Below are 16,661 nucleotides of genomic sequence, written 5' to 3'. Positions count from 1 at the left end.
ACAATGTGCATATAAACTTTGATTAACATAAAGGCTACATTTTTCTAGTCTTAAAGGTGGTGATAAAATTAAGAGCTACAATGATAGTCAATGAGTTTTTAAACATAACTAGTATAAATTAATATTCTCAAGTCTTGGTAAATAGTACAACTATTAAAACTTTTCTTCCATTTTTGTCTTCTTTTTACATCTTCATTAACTATTTAATCTCACATCAAAACATATTTAATAATTATATGAAATTTTAAAGTATATAGTAAATATAATTAATGGAAGTCTCAATGACCTGTCCCTAATTTTAAATGAGATGAAACTAAGTAAAACTAGGTTTCATCTGTGTGGTCATCTACAGAAGAAAACTAAATAAAAGGTTCTCCATGCCTGAATTAGAAGTATGAAATGGCAACCCACTCCAGTATCCTTGCCTGGAAAATTACACGGACAGAGGAGCCTGGCAGGCTACAGTCTATAGGGTCACAAAAGTGTTGGACACGACTGACTGACAGATCACGCATGCCTGAATTAATGACATGAAAAGTTCTACAGAAAATTTTTTCCATTTACTCATTACACTACTATAGGACAAAATGTCATTTAAATAACTAACTCTTGCATTTCATTCATGCCTGGAAATGGTATTCATTCTTCTCAATTGCCATCATTTTCTCCCCTGAGGCGAGGCAGCTGAAGGCCTAAAACAAGAACTAAAACCTACCATTTCTGCACACAGGCTTGGCAGGACCCATGAAATACACCCCAGTCTGCACTATTTCAGAGGGGAAAGCTTTAAGTCCATCTAGAGGAAAAGAAAGGATCCACAGAGGCTTCCTCGATAACAACCCACCTGAATCCTGAAAATGGGTAGGATTTAGATACTAGAAAGTAAGAGAGAAAATTTTGCTGACAGAGTGAAAATCTGAAGCAAAAGGAAGCCGGAAAGGAAGACGAGAGTGATGTGTAACAGAAGCAGCTTTAACAAGAATGGGAAGGTAAGAAATCATAGCTGTTTACCACTCACATTCCTTAACCCTAGGGACCTCCTTTTAAATTCTATTATGACACGAGGTCTGTTTCTCAGTTATAGTGAACGACAACAATGAACAGATTTTTAAGCACATTCGTGGACGCTAAGGCCAGGTTTCAGTGAAGAAATCAGAAGAGCGATGATAAACAGGGGACACATACCCACCTCAAATGATTAAAACTGTCACTCATAATAAAATGTCCTCTGAGCAGCAGCCCGGAAGGCCGTAGAGAAGCCCAGCGCAGAAGAAGCAGGGGTGGCAGCCCGGCTCCGGCCACAGCTCTGTCCTCGCTGGGCTGGCCTCCCATCCCATCCATCCAATGGGCTTTGCTCAGTAATAATGAGAATGCTCAACCCCAGAAAGGAAGGAAACCTGGGAAGAACCAAGACACTGTTCTGAAAATATCTTTGTAGATATAAGGCAAACAATAAGTGCACAGAGAGATCACAGAGTAGACTCGATCTGTATGTTCTCTGAATGCTTTCTTTTCCTCATCACCCTTTATTATATATACACACACACCCTCTGAATGTTCTTCATCCGGATCTCTCTTTACGTACTCAACGACAGCTTGAAAGAGGGAAATAAAACTTAACAAATGCCCTGGGTTTGTCCTTTTTTCCAAGAACCTAGATTTAAACATTCATGGAGTCAAAAAAGAAAGGTGGGGAGGGGATGAGGGCATCAGCAGCATCAGACACAATGAATCAGAATGAATGAACCGAGGGCCACCCCTTCTCACTCTGTTCTGTGTCCTCTGGCCATCAGGGTGGGCCTGTGGCTAAAGAAGCGGAGCTTGACGACTCTGGCCCCAGCTCATGAGGAAATGAGTGCAAGGAAATACAGCGGCTCAGTTCAGATGGGACTCTACACGGACGGGGCCCTTGAGTCTTACTGTGTGTTTTCCAAGGCAAAGAAGGTCCCATTAATCCCAGCACAGCCGGTACCAATAGTTTCTCAATATCTTTCACTCAACTTCTCTTCAAATTTACAATTTAGTGGTAGAAATATATATAGGTTTACCTGTACAAGTGGTATCCATTCCCTTAAAAGCCAAAAGAATGCCCATAACTGTACTAAAATATCAAAATTAGTGCATTATATTAGCAATTAGGAAGAGCAAATGATAAAACGAGGTGTGTGTGTGTACACACACACACACACACACACACAGAGTGGAATATTCTTCAGCCTTCAGAGGGAATCAAAATCTGATACATGCTACATTCATCTTTGTTAAGTGAATAAGCCAGTCACAAAAACACAATACTGTATACTTCCACTTATAAGGGGTACCTAGAGTAATTAAATTCATAGAGGTGGAAAGTGAAATAGAGGTTACTACAGCAGTGGGAGGGGGAAAGGAGAAGTTATTGTTTAGTGAGTACAGAGTTTCTGTTTGGGATGATGAGACGTTCTAGAAACAGACAATGCAGATGGGTGTACAACATTGAATATAACGCCACTGAATTTTCCCTGACTCCATTAGTGACATAGTTTTACACTTGAGGGTTATTTCTTTTCAGCTCTGTTATGATTTTTAAAAAGATGCCACTGGCTTGTACCTTGACACCTTTACAGTAGGTATGTACATTTAGGCAAAAATGTTACTTAGAAGAGGCTTTTTAAATTCAGAGAAAGTTGTTAAGAGTATAGGCAGGAGTGGCCCCAGGTGGTTTGAACACACAAAGACAGACATTTTCAAGTCTCATGCCGTGAAAATTTGGAGATAAAGAACAAAGATCATCTGGCTGGCTGTCTCTCAAAGACCAGTGTGTTTCTTATTGCCTATGAGACTAGAGTATTATCCCAATTTCCTTCAAGTACGAGTAACGGCTAAATGTGAAATGCAAAAACCCTATCCTCTAGGGCACTAGGTTCATTCATAGAAGTGGGCCTCATCAGAGTTGACTAGAGACAGGTCTATTTATGCACAGACATACACACACTTGGAGTTTGTTTTTTGAAGGAATCTTCAGCCTCCTTACCACTACATGCCAAAATAAGTATAAAAGGTCTCATTGTTCACTTCAAAATTCCAGACTGAAGAGTAATAAACTCTTTTTCTTTCCTTTTTAAAAAAATGAAGAGTAGGTGGTTTATAATACTGCAGAGAGCACTGAATAGAACACAGTTTCAGAGAAACAAAATTTTAGATTTCAAAGGTATCTTAAGGTTCATTCCCCCCACTCTTACTAAATAATTTTAAAGATGAAACAGCACAGAGTGCACACACCTGGCAAGGCTGCCCAGCAAGAACAATTCTTAAGCAGAAACAACTTACCAGTGGCTCTGGTTTCTGTCCAACCCGTTCATCATGAAGCCCACAGATCCCGAATTTTTTGAAACCTCAATTTTAAATACTCTCAGGTTTAAACACTTCCTGGGTTCCAAAAATTCTCATTCTAAAATATTAGATTCTGTCTTGCTTTTAGAGGAATTTCCAAATTTCCAGATCATACCACCTGTCTGGATTTTCAGCTTGCTAAGTAAAATCGTCAGAGCAAATATTCTCAATCCATATAGAAAAATAAACAACTAACCATCAGCAGGAATGAGAAGTGCTCTCTTTGCCCAGCTTCCTTCAACATGTTAAAATCCAGCTCCACCTCTTGCACGCGGCCCCTTTTCTGAACCACAGTGATTGCTGTCTTCTTTGAAATCCAGTATCATTCACTATAGGAAGCCACAGAGGAAAACAGCGGTGTGAGAATAAATGCTAACCATGCCAAGTCCTAATGAGTGGTTTCAGTAAGCTACCTAACTTCTCTGAGCCTTAGTTTCCTCATCTGAAAAATGAAGCTTATAATCCCCTATTTGGTTGGTGGTGAATCAAAAAACAAAAACCACCTATAAAGCAACTAACATGGTAATTAGTGTGCATCATTTCATCAATAAACAAGGGTTATCACCATCACTGGTCACTTAATTCCACAGATTCCCATCTCTGAACTGATCCAGGCACCTGCTTGGTCAGCTCCTAGTAATCAGTAATCTAGCCTCACCCTTCATTCCCACCCCTCCACCACCACACCACCATCCCGGCCTCACCCTACTCACACTGCCCCGTGGGCCTTGCATAGGCTTATGCAACCAGTAAGGACTCAAAGAATGAACAAAACAAACAAGTCTAAATATTGCAAAATCCACTCCCTTCCACCCCAAAATAGGTAGGGCAGTATCTTGGATGCTTCTTATTAACTGGGCCTCTACCTCAGTCTTTTCCAGATAAAGAAACTAAAGCACAGTACTTAAATGTTCCAAATTATAGTCTGTCAGTGAGTGTAACATGAATTCAAAGCACTCTGTGTTGGCTCTTACAAAATGAACATCTACAAACAAAGCCCAAAGGACTGGCCTCATGCTGGGTGGCTCCCAACCTGTCTTCAGGATTGACCTACCTTTCTTAACCTGTCTGCACTTCAGTCTCCTCATCTGTGCACAAGAGCAGATGAGTTCAGTGAGGGGAACCTACACCTGAGTGATAAAGCATTTTGCTGGTCTTCAGCAGAGGGATGACGGACAGGGACCAGGTACAAGAAGGCTGAGTTTTGACTGAGTTGAGGGTCAAGAGAGCAGAGAATGGGAGGGAAGTCCCACTGCAAGACAAATCTTAATTAGAATGTATTTCCACAAGTCTGAGATCTTATTTTTCTTCCCACATTGATAGCTTTGAAAGTGACAGGCATTTGATGCATTTATACACTATGTGTTCATTACTATGGTGGTTTCTTTTTTTGTGATTTCCTTTGTTGTTGTTCAGTCACCGAGTCGTGTCTGACTCTTTTCAACCCCATGGACTGCAGTTATTTCCTTAAAGACTGATATTAAGTTGATGGTGCTCATACAAATGAAGTTACTGCAGAATTAAGGAAATTTTAAAAATTTTAAGGAAATGTCAGGCAAATTCTTTTTACATACATTTTCTCTTTAACAGTTAAGGAAACTGAGGCATTCACTGCTCTGATGACCATCTGCTGGTGATCTACTCCAGCTAACCAGCAGGAAAGAGGTGAGGTGGGGCTCAACCCACAACTGACTCTGGGGAGACAGAAGAGGGAGCAGAACAGTCTGACTTCCTAGCCAAGAACCACACTGGATCCAGTTATTAACAGCTTTGAATTATACCTTGCCCTACCTCCTCACCTTACAAGGAGCCCCAGAACCTTCCAAGTCTTCCCTCGGGTGTAACTATGACACAATCTCCTCCCAAAGACTTCAGACCAAAGGTACAGCAGAACAACCTCTTCAACCCTCAGATACACATGTGTGAGCTGAGTCAACGTTCCCCAGAAGCTTCATAAACTTGAGGCGCAACCTTTATCTATCATTTTATCTAAACGACATTTAGGTCCCGTTGTTGAATTTGAAATTATTGCCCAAGAGTGAAGGAATTCTCTATGTAATGACAGAAAAAATGGTATTTGAGATGAACTGGCATTCAGAGATGAGCTATGGACATATACGAATATACTTATATCTTTGTTTTATTTTTTCCTTGGAATTCCAGGAGGACTCTTAGATCAAACTTTATCAATTTCTATGGCTCTTGATGCTCTTTCAAATAGACTATAGTATTTAAACTGAGTACCCTAATATCTGAGTATCATTTTCTCTATATTGACTCTATAATTATCTTGATTATGTAGTACATATTCATATACTGTGCAATTATTTTTGACCTATTCCAACTGTAAAATGATACAGCAGAGAGGTTTCATTTTGTATTTCTTTCATTGCTAATGGCTCAATATGAGTATCTCTACATGTGAGAGAAAGGAGTCTGGTAGCAATGATTTCTACTCCAGAGCCAGACTATCCAGTTCAAAAACTGGACACAATCATCTACCAACTCAGACTTTCTTAAGCCCTTAACTGCTCCAAGTTTCAGTTCCTTCACTGGTTAAAATAATAATAATTTTAAGCAATTTAATTGGGTTAAGGATCCTACATACATTAGTTTTTAAAGAGAGCAAGTGAGCCAACCGGTAATATGCTTACACTATACTTGATATGAGTAATGCTCAAAATTCTCCAAGCCAGGCTTCAACAATACGTGAACCATGAACTTCCAGGTATTCAAGCAGGTTTTAGAGAAGGCAGAGGAGCCAGAGATCAAATTGCCAACATCCACTGGATCATTGAAAAAGAGAGTTCCAAAAAAACATCTATTTCTGCTTTATTGACTATGCCAAAGCCTTTGACTGTGTGGATCACAATAAACTGTGGAAAATTCTGAAAGAGATGGGAATACCAGACCACCTGACCTGCCTCTTGAGAAATCTGTATGCAGGTCAGGAAGCAACAGTTAGAACTGGATATGGAACTCCTATTTGGAAAAGGAGTAAGGCAAGGCTGTATATTGTCACCTTGCTTATTTAACTTATATGCAGAGTACATCATGAGAAATGCTGGGCTGGATGAAGCACAAGCTGGAAATCAAGACTGCCAGGAGAAATATCAATAACTGCAGATATGCAGATGACACCACCCTTATGACAGAAAGTGAAGAAGAACTAAAAAGTCTCTTGATGAAAGTGAAAGAGTGAAAAAGTTGGCTTAAAGCGCAACATTCAGAAAACTACGATCATGGCATCCAGTCCCATCACTTCATGGAAAATAGATGGGGAAACAGTGGACACAGTGGCTGACTTTAATTTTTTGGGCTTCAAAATCACTGCAGATGGTGACTGCAGCCATGAAATTAAAAGACGCTTAATCCTTGGAAGAAAAGTTATGACCAACCTAGACAACATATTAAAAAGCAGAGAAGTTTATTATTTTGCCTACAAAGGTCCGTCTAGTCAAGGCTATGGTTTTTGCAGTAGTCATGTGTGGATGTGAGAGTTGGACTATAAAGAAAGCTGAGTGCTGAAGAATTGGTGCTTTTGAACTGTGATGTTGGAGAAGACTCTCGAGAGTCCCTTGGACTGCAACAAGATCCAATCTTAAAGGAAATCAGCCCTGAATATTCATTGGAAGGACTGATGTTGAAGCTGAAATTCCAATACTTTGGCCACCTGATGCAAAGAACTGACTCATTTGAAGACTCTGGTGCTAGGAAAGATTGAAGGCGGGAGGAGAAGGGGACGACAGAGGATGAGATGGTTGGATGGCATCACCGACTCAATGGACATGAATTTGAGTAAACTCTGGGAGTTGGTGACAGACAGGGAGGCCTGGCGTGCGGCAGTCCATGGGGTCGCAAAGGGTTGGACACAACTGAGCAACTGAACTGAACTGACTGAACTGATACTTGATACATAATGAACCTTCAATGAACATCAGCATTTTATTATTATTGTTTATATTTCCTCATCTGGACACTATTCAAATCTTTAATTCATATCTAACCCAGGGATCGAACCTGCGTTGCCTGTGTGTCCTGCATTGCAAGTGGATTCTTGATCCGCTGGGCCATCGGGGAAACTTTTATAACTTTTTTCAGAGCCCCCCAAATGAGAAACTGTATTTGAAGTTTATTAACAAATACCTAAATACACTTAATTTAACTCCACAGGAGTAGCTATTATACAAAACACTATATTACACAAAAAGCTATTATACAAAACCTATTATATAGGTTCTGAGGAAAATGCATCTCCCTAATCTCAAACAATTCACATAAAGGTTATCTGCTCAGCCTTCTGGGGGAAATTATAGGCTTGACCAAAAAATATAGTAAAAAACTATTTTGGAAACAATGCATCCTTTGTAAAGCTGAAAGAAACTTGAGATTGCATCTATTCCTGCTAGAAACACCAGCTCCGGGGGCAGTTACTAGGTTGTGGAGGTGGGGTAGATTCTGTGGTCCAAAAAATTGCGAGAAATGTGGTCAGAAACAAAGTTAGACAAGGTGCTGCATTCCTGGGCTTCTTCCTCCTTATAGCTCTTAAGATAGCAATGCTTACCATGAATATTTAAAGACAGGTACAAGGGACAAGAGTATTCAGCATTTCCCAAACTTATTTGACCAAGAACAAACTTTAGAGCCACAGATTACCAGCCCATAAGGAAAAAATTGAGCTAGTCCCAAGTCCCACCCTCCTCTTTAACTAAAGAAACTGGGCCTCAGGGAAACAAGTGACTTTTCTAAGGGTCAACAACGAGAGGAAGGCTGTGTTCGCTCTGAACTTCACCTTGTCAGAATGCGACTTTTCACACTCTACTGCTTTCCCTCAACCCAGTTTGGTGGGAGAGGGGAGTTGGGGGATAAGGAGGGGCCAGCCACAGAAGCCCAGATGGGAAATCTGATTCCTATGAGGTCAATGGCTATTGAACGTCTTTCTTTTTTTTCCCATCTGCTTTCAATACAGGTCAAATTTCACAACCAAAAACAGAAGGAAAAAAAAGAAATCTCTGTATGAGTCCGACAAGAAATCTAGTGTATTTTTCTTACATTACACTATATTTTTAACCTCCCCATTCCACCCCACCCTCAATACTATTAATATTAACAAGGAGCATGTTAATTGTAAGGCTGACTTTCACCATGTTTCAAAATCACATCTACCATCAAACACTGGGCCCTTTGCTAATGGGTCCAATTTAGCCCAGAGGACAATCCTCAAAGTGACCAGAATCATCTAAGGATGTTATAGAACCAAACTCGGGTCCACGCATCTGTGCCAATCTACTGACACTGGGCTATGGTGAAGGAAAACGCATCCTTTATTGTAAGTCTGGGGCTGCCAATGCTCAGAAAAACCCTGAGCTCCTCAATGGTTTGGAGGGAACAGTTTTTGTAGGCAAAATCTGGGGATAGGTCTGCAGGGTATGTAACCTTCCTCTGATCGGCTGGGGGTGAGGAGGAAACAGGGTGGTGTCCCAACAATCTCAATCATCAACCTCCAGGCTCTAACCAGTCTGGGGCCCACAGACCTGTTCTCAGTCTGAAGTTATCACCCTTCACCTGCGTGGGAGGCCATGTTACTGAAGAAGAGCTCAGAAATCCCTTCAGGAGGAACAGGGATGGCTGCACCAGAGTCTCTTTCTCTTGACTGCCTTTCCTTTGTTTCTGCTTACCCCCACTCCTCTAATGAGTAACTATTTGAATCGGCCCTTTGAAACTCAGGGAAGGTCTAGAAGGCTAAAATCTTTTTCCTATAAGCAAGAAGAGAGGGTGAAGAGGAAAAGTTAGAATTTTACATAACCTCCTATTCCTTCTGCCTCTGTAACTCAGCTTGCTCCCTGCAAAGCCTGGATCATGTAGGTCTCAGAAAGTGGGGAATACACAGTACTAGTGAAGAAGGAATTCACAGGGCCTGGACTCCATCTCAGGCCTGTCCGTGCTGATCGTGCTCGGCCGCCTCTCCAGTGGACTCTGAACTCTCTGCTTAGTGCCTGTGGGAACGACAAAGGAAGGACAAGACCCCCTCCAGACAGGGGAACCTTGAAGATCGTACCCAGGTTACTCATCGCCTAAGAGAAAACATATTCTAATCACCCCTGCCTCCGGACAGTATCTACCAGAATGTAACCACAGGCTTATCAGTTATTAACTGGTTGGAATGTAACCGCGGGCTTATGGATTATTAACTGTTTGAACACAAACACATGAATGATGGGGTTATTGTGATTGTATTTACCCTTCCTCTGTAAGCCTCAAGGGATTTGGGGTGGTGGGTTTGGACACGTACACACTGGGTATAAAAGACTTTCACAAATGCTGGTCAGGGTCCTTGGCTAAGAGGAGACTCTGCCTTGAGCCCGCCGGTGTAATAAACTGCACTCCACTATCTGTATTGTCCTTCTGAGTGAGTTTGTTTCCCAGAAAGCGTGGCTATAACACTAGGAACTGGAGCTTATCTCACTCACCCCTGTCCTGCTCTTTGCAATCGCCCAGCCCATGCAAACCCACAAACCCGCTTAATCACACCTGTCCATGTATTAAAAACTCTTTCGGGGCTCAGAGCTTGGAGTGTTAACTCCCCTGGGCCCGCCAGCATAATAAAGCTGAGTTCTCCAACTCTCCAAGTGTGGTGCTTGGTTTCTTGAATACTGGTTTCTGCAACATTTCTGGAGGCCCCAGTGAGATTCCAACCACTCCCGCCCCTTGAGCCATTGGACTGGTGACTAGGCCAGGCTGGAGCGAAGCAACCCTGAGGTGAATGAGCAGGACACCGCCTGACAGTATTCTGAGTTCCCTTTCAGACTGGCGTTCCGACTCTCTGGACAGCTGAGTCCCGACCAGACCCATTGGAGGGACGGGCCAACTCACCAGGAATGGCCACAGGATCAGGTGAGGCCCCGGGGCCAGTCCCCAGTCAGGCCTACCCCAATGGGTAGAAGAGGAGACTGATCAGCTCCTTGGAGCTCCCAGGAAGGGAGCAACAGTTAAGGAAACCTGAGCACTTGGGAGAAGGGACGCACTGTGGTAGACTCTGAAAGATTGTGAGTGCGTAACTGCTGACTGAATGGAGTGAGAGAAACTTTTTTTCTTTTTGGAAACTGCAAAACCAATTCTTCTTGTATATGCAATTAAAAACAACTAGCTTGTTGAAAGGCCTGCCTAGGGTAAAGCTTGAAATTAACCCTTTCCATGTCCTTGAAACACACACCCAACTTTGCCTGAGACCTCAGTCTTCAAGCAAAGCAAAAAAAAAAAAAGACGGGGGGCATTGTCAAAGAGGTATTTTAAACCTCAAACAGAACACTATAAGATCTCTGTCTGTATTTATGTATGTCTCAGTGTATGTCTTTTGTTTTTTTCTGATAATATTGTTGAAGTTGTAAATGAGTTCTAATTTAATTGGCCCAAAAAAAGTAAGCGCTTAGCAATCAAACGATTCTAAATACAAGAAAAATTAACCTAAATAAATTTCAGGTTCATGTAAACTGGGAAATATTCAATATTAAGTATCTAGTATTAATGTTTGTTTGCTAATCTAATAAGGAAGTAGGATATATGTTTTTAATAAAGAAGATATGAAAAACAAAATTACATTTTATAAAGGGAAAAGAAAGTAGGTCTGACTCATAGATGGCTGTTACAGAAAGTGATTAAAAAGTTTGTGGAAAATTGTGCATGGTTAGAACTAAGTTTAAAATAAATTTAATCAAGTATACCTAAATGAGTTTAAAGTAAGCTGGTGTAAAAACTTAAATTCGGCCTTTCTCTCTGTTAAGAGGACATACTTTCTTCAGATGTTGAACTGCTTTTAATTATAGATTTAAGTTTCTTTACCTCTTAATTGATCTGTTCTATATTTACCTTTGAAATCTTCTGTTAACTTTGGCTAAGTAAATAACTTTTATTTCACAGTGACGTATATGATCCTGTCTGACTGTTACAAACCCTTCTGATATTTATTGACAAAACTTCCTAAATAACTTGACTTCCAGCTAACTTTGAGATGCTTCAGAGGGCCCCTGAGACATCCCAAAGAGCTATTAAGCTGCCTGGATTCACTGGACATGTTAAATTACATGGGAAGTACTGTTAAAGGGGTGAAAAATCTTTTTAGGTTATACTGCACGGTTGATGTTACTAATATATAGATATCCTAAAATTGTGTGAAATTCATATAGATCTGATATGCCCTGATAAAATATGGTCAATTATAATTCTAGTTATCATATTAAAGTGTTACATATCACAAGAATGACCAGGTTTCTTTGCCAATTACAATAGAATCAGATTTTAAACATGCCTTCTACGGTTTTACTCTCATGCCTTTAAAAGAATACTGCTAGTTCTTCAAGATATATGGAAAAGACTTTCTAAGATTAAACAGATAAATTTTGTTATTAACAGTAAGCTGGTACCAGACTGGAATTTGGTCCTCTCTCTGTTTAGAGAAAAAAGTTTACTTAGAATGCAGCTTTTGACAACATATTAAGAATTTCTTTGCCTTTAAGTGATTTATATTTGTTTTTAAAATCTTTTCGTTACTTTGGTAAATAAAATTATTTGAGATTATGGTACATGTAGACAAAGTTCATTCTGCTTCCACAAAAAAATAACCCCTCACAGTAAGACTTTTGCTATCCTGATGTCCTTAAAACATGGCAATAGTCTGCCCCTAAATCAGGAAATTAAAAATGGATAAACAACAGCTAAAAATCAAAGAGCCAGGGCTATGGGAAATCCAAGACAGCCGCTTGGCTCTTCCCAGTTCCCTGACAGACCTCATTTTTATTTGATGGGTTAAAGCCTTCCCTGGCTACAGTGTTAAGGTCCTCACAATGAGTTCTCAAAAAAAAAAAAAAAAAAATTATATTTCACTGAATATTAAGTTCTAGTTTTGTTAATTAAGGTCTACGCTTACTAAGACTCACTTCTGAGATAGTTCCTTGTTATGTTATATTGCTAAAAGGTTTAATTAAGTTATTAAAAAGGACACTCTAAGATTGTTTCTAAAGCTTATCTCAGTAACCAATCTTTGGATAAAGGTCAGATGCTCCATGATGTACAACCAGGAGATTAACACTTGCCTATAATCATTTAACAGAGTCAGATGACCTGGGGTATACCAGGCTACACCCAATGAAAGTTCTTGACTTAAATTCTTCTTTGTGACCTTACTAATAACTGCTAGCTATATTATTTTCTATGTAGCTTCTTTCAGAAGATTATTTCTTATGGTTCCAAATGTGTGATTGAGCCTGTGATAAAATGCTGATATGCAGTTCCATATGAGAGCAGTAATTGTAATAATGTAACTCTAGATATGAGAAGAAGCAACAAGAGGAAATATTTTCCTGGACCAAAAGGCTAGTAAGACAAGTATGGTTCAGAGACTTTTGCTACTTACAAGGCCTGGTCTAGTGACAACACATTGAGTGGCCTGTCAATGGAATCTTTGTTAGACCTGGGGATGAGCGTTCCCAGCACTGTGGGACACAATGACCATGCAATGCCCCCAAAACGTGGTCAAATATGTGGCTATGAAGGGGCCCTGCTGACTGGAAGTTGACCCTTGCCAGCTATCTCTACAAAGATTAAATCATGACCACTACAAGATGCTGACCTTCAACACCCCCTTGAAAGGAGTTCAGGGTAGAGACAAAAAAAAAAAAAAGGCGCTCTGTGCTCTGGGAAAAACCCAGAAAAACAGGCCTTCAGATAGTCAAATATTTTCAGGGAGAGACTTTTTATGAGTCCAAATTCTTGCATCTTCTCATACCTAGAGAAACACCAATGTCATGAACCAATGTCTGGACCTGGTTCTCCTGGCTAGCACCTCAGCAGCCTTCCTACTTCTATTCATCTTTGGGTCATATTATCTTTAACTGTCTTGTTAAGCTTGTTTCTCCAAGTAGTAGTACGATAAAAATATCCCCCAGCCAACGCCCAGACAATGCTGAAACAAGCCGCCTCACCATTCTGTGGACTCATCTCCCTCCGTAAATGCACCCCGAGGGCCTCAGGCTACTCTCCCTTTGAGATCTTACATGGGAGGCCACCCCCAGCGATAGAAAAGCTCAAGGGAGACCACCAACAGCTAGCTGACCTGGAGATGTCCCGACACCTCCAGGCCCTGGGAAAGTCTTCCGCCATATCAGAAAGAACAGAAAGGACACCCATTCCTTTGGGCAGTTGGGTTCATCTCTGTCAGCCAGGAGAAGAGGTATGGGTTAGACTAAAAACAAAACAAACACTTCAGCCAGTCTGGACAGGCCCTCACAGGGTCATCCTGGCAACCTCGACTCCTGTTAAAGTTACAGGTGTCATCCTTTGGATCCACCACACCAGAGTCAAGAAGGCAGTGACTTCCTGTGATGACACCTGGAAAGCAGTTCGGGACCCCACAAACCTCAAGGTCCGGTTCCAAAGACAACAGCCCTCACCCACGAAGGACGCTGAGCCCTGTAGTCACTCCGGAAGCTGACTAGTCAACGCACAGCGGCTTGAGGGTTCTTCAGCCTTGTTCCAGCCACATTCCAGCAGCTGATTGGTCAACACATGGCGGAAGCTTGAGGATCCAGCTATCAAAGTATCAATGGATTTTCATTGTCAACCCTGGCCTCTACCCCTGATCAGTATTATTACTGCTCTTCATTACAGGACCAACTAGACCACCTGGCGGAGGTGGTTTTACAGAATAGGAGAGAGCTAGACCTACTGACAGCTGAAAAGAAAGGACTCTGCCTCTTCTTGAATGAAAAATGTTTTTATGTAAACCAATCAGAAATAGTCAGGGACATGGCCCAACAGCTAAGGGAACAAATCATAAAAAGGAGAGAGAAACTAGCTCATTCCTGGGGCAATTGGAACAGTATCTGGAGCTGGCATGTGGCTTCTCCCTTTAACAGGTCCTTTCTTCACGCTCTTTGTGGCGCTCTTGTTTGGCCCCTGTATTCTCAATGCAATTACCCAGTTCATGACCTCTTGGATTAAATCCATAAAGTTACAAATGCTAATAGCTCAATATAGCCCCCTAAACGATGGGAAGCTCTGAATGTCCTACCAAAACATGAGATGATGCTTTCTACAATGCGTAATAGGAGCATCAAGAGAGGGGAATGAAGAGGAAAAGTTAAAATTTTACATAACCTCCTGCTCCTTTTGCCTCTGTAACTCAGCTTGCTCCTTGCAAAGTCTGGATCACGTAGGTCTCAGAAAGTGGGGACTCACAGTACTAGGAAATGGAGCTTACTTCACTCACCCTTGTCCTGCTCTTTGCAATCGTCCAGCCCCTGAAAACCCACAAACCTGCTTAATCATGCCTGTCCATGTAGAAAAACTCTGTTCAGGGCTCAGAGCTTGGAGTGTTAACTCCTCTGGGCCTGCTGGCATAATAATCCTGAGTTCTCCAACTCTCCAAGTGGGGTGCCTGGTTTCTTGAGTACTGGTTTCTGCAAGGGGCACAGAAAGGCTTTGTCTTTGGGAGGGCCACCCAGGGCCCTGCTTCATTTCATGGATATTCATTTGATTTGTGCATGTGTTTGAAAATCTTGGCTTTTTGTTTTTTGTTTGGCCAGGCTGGGCAGTGTGCCCCATCTTAGTTCCCCCACTGGGGCTAGAACCTGTGCCCTCTGCAACCAGAACTTGGAATCTTAACAATCTTAACCAGATGTGATCAGGGTGCTCCATCTATATGGATGGATTAGGGATATTCTAGAGGCATGTCCTATGCTTACACCAAAAGGACACATAAGCCTGGCAAGTCAAGTAGCCTGGGATGGTGCCTAGGGCGCATTCCCAAGTCCAGCTGCTGATTCCACAAAATTCGTGATTCCTTGACTCCAACACGTTTGTCAGCTGAATGTAACAGTCAGCTGACTCCTGCTGGAATGTCTGATTCCCTGTGCCTCAAGACAAAGTTTCCTGGGAGGGGCAATCAGAGCCCCAAGACAGGACAGCTAACCTGACCCTGGCTTTTTAACCTTCACCTGCCTGAAGAACTGCAGCCCTCCACCGATCTCTGCTTGCCACAACTACCCAAACTGGCTTGTGTGGGTTCACGGACAACAGTTCATGGACAACTGACCATGGTTAGTGGATAAAAGGATGACAGCCACATGACTGAAAGCATTTACTTGTCCCAGAGCAAAGAACTGATGACAAGATTTTTGGAAATTCCATGGCTTTTTGTGTTTGTATCTTAAAGTGTTCAAACTGGCTTGTTGAAAGGAGGTTTACATACACATTTCAAGAGAAACAAGACAGTATTCAATACTTTCCAGAGTGTGAATATTTATTTTTACTCTTATAACAATTTCATTTTCCACTGAATGAACTACAGGAGCATGGGGAAGAGGCAGTTTTAGATTAAAGTTTACAAGGAAGCAAGTTTTCAGGTTACTGTGGGGCAGGGGGTGGGGAAGACAGCAGTTTGGCTCAAAGTTTTTAATAATAAGCTTGCAAAATTTTTACTACAGACAACTAAGAGTAAAAGCTTTGAGTACATTCAATATATGCATATTTCTTTCAAAATTACAAGTACTACTGTACATATGTATCTTTAAATGATGTGCATTACAAAATAAAAAGATGAAACAGAGGAAATAAAACCTATTAGCTTAATTCAGTTCAGTTCAGCTTAATTACTTAAGGCAAAAAACTTCTTGCTCACTACAAATTTGTAACTAATATTTTTAATGGAAGCAATAAATTAAGTATGCTTCATTATCTTTGAAAACCCCAGTTAATTACTTTGCCATCAAGTGCTTGAATGACTGCTTCCAAGCTCAGTGTCCTGAAACATTTTGCTTTAATGGCCGTTGAGGGTGACAAGGACAGATATACTGGAAAAACAGAACACTCTTAGCTCTCCTTCCTAAATCTTGATACTTCTCTGTTGATCCACCAGTTATACAAAGCTCCTTGATGAGATTCAACTGGTAAGTTTCAATCAATTGCTCTTGCTAATGAGTGAGGTATGACAGTTTTTTAAATTCAACAAATAGACTCAAAACTTACTGACACTGTTCACCTAAAACACTTTAACAGGTAGACAATTTTGCTTCCAAGCTTTTTCTTTGTGGAGGGGGAGAGTTTTGGTTTTTTAAAAACTTTTTATTTTATATTATAGCCAATTAACAACTCTGTGATAGTGTCAGGTGGACGGCAAAGGGACTCGGTCATACATGTATCCACTTTCCTCCAAAGTTTCCATGACTCATAAATCTAGCGTATTTCTTGGCAACATGTTCACAGTCACTGCAAACATTTCCAAATGATTATTTCCA

General features: G+C 41.1%; 1 protein-coding gene across 8 annotated transcripts in view; it reads right to left on the bottom strand.

Moving 5' to 3' along the window:
- Positions 1-16,661, bottom strand: part of GCNT1 (glucosaminyl (N-acetyl) transferase 1) — a 59,535-nt gene that overhangs the window by 32,236 nt on the left and 10,638 nt on the right. For 3 of the 8 annotated variants that reach the window (XM_043890698.1, XM_043890701.1, XM_043890703.1), the window contains one exon: positions 3,569-3,701. The exons of 4 other annotated variants lie outside the window; for them this stretch is intronic. The gene's annotated coding sequence lies outside the window, so the exon portion shown is untranslated. Of the gene's footprint in view, positions 1-1,189; positions 1,398-3,568; positions 3,702-16,661 lie in introns of all 8 variants that reach the window. One more of the 8 variants, XM_043890702.1, reaches the window with a different exon arrangement.

Source organism: Cervus elaphus, chromosome 29 (genome assembly GCF_910594005.1).
Source record: "Cervus elaphus chromosome 29, mCerEla1.1, whole genome shotgun sequence".
NCBI lineage: Eukaryota > Metazoa > Chordata > Mammalia > Artiodactyla > Cervidae > Cervus > Cervus elaphus.
This window is presented reverse-complemented; position numbering and strand designations above follow the sequence as displayed.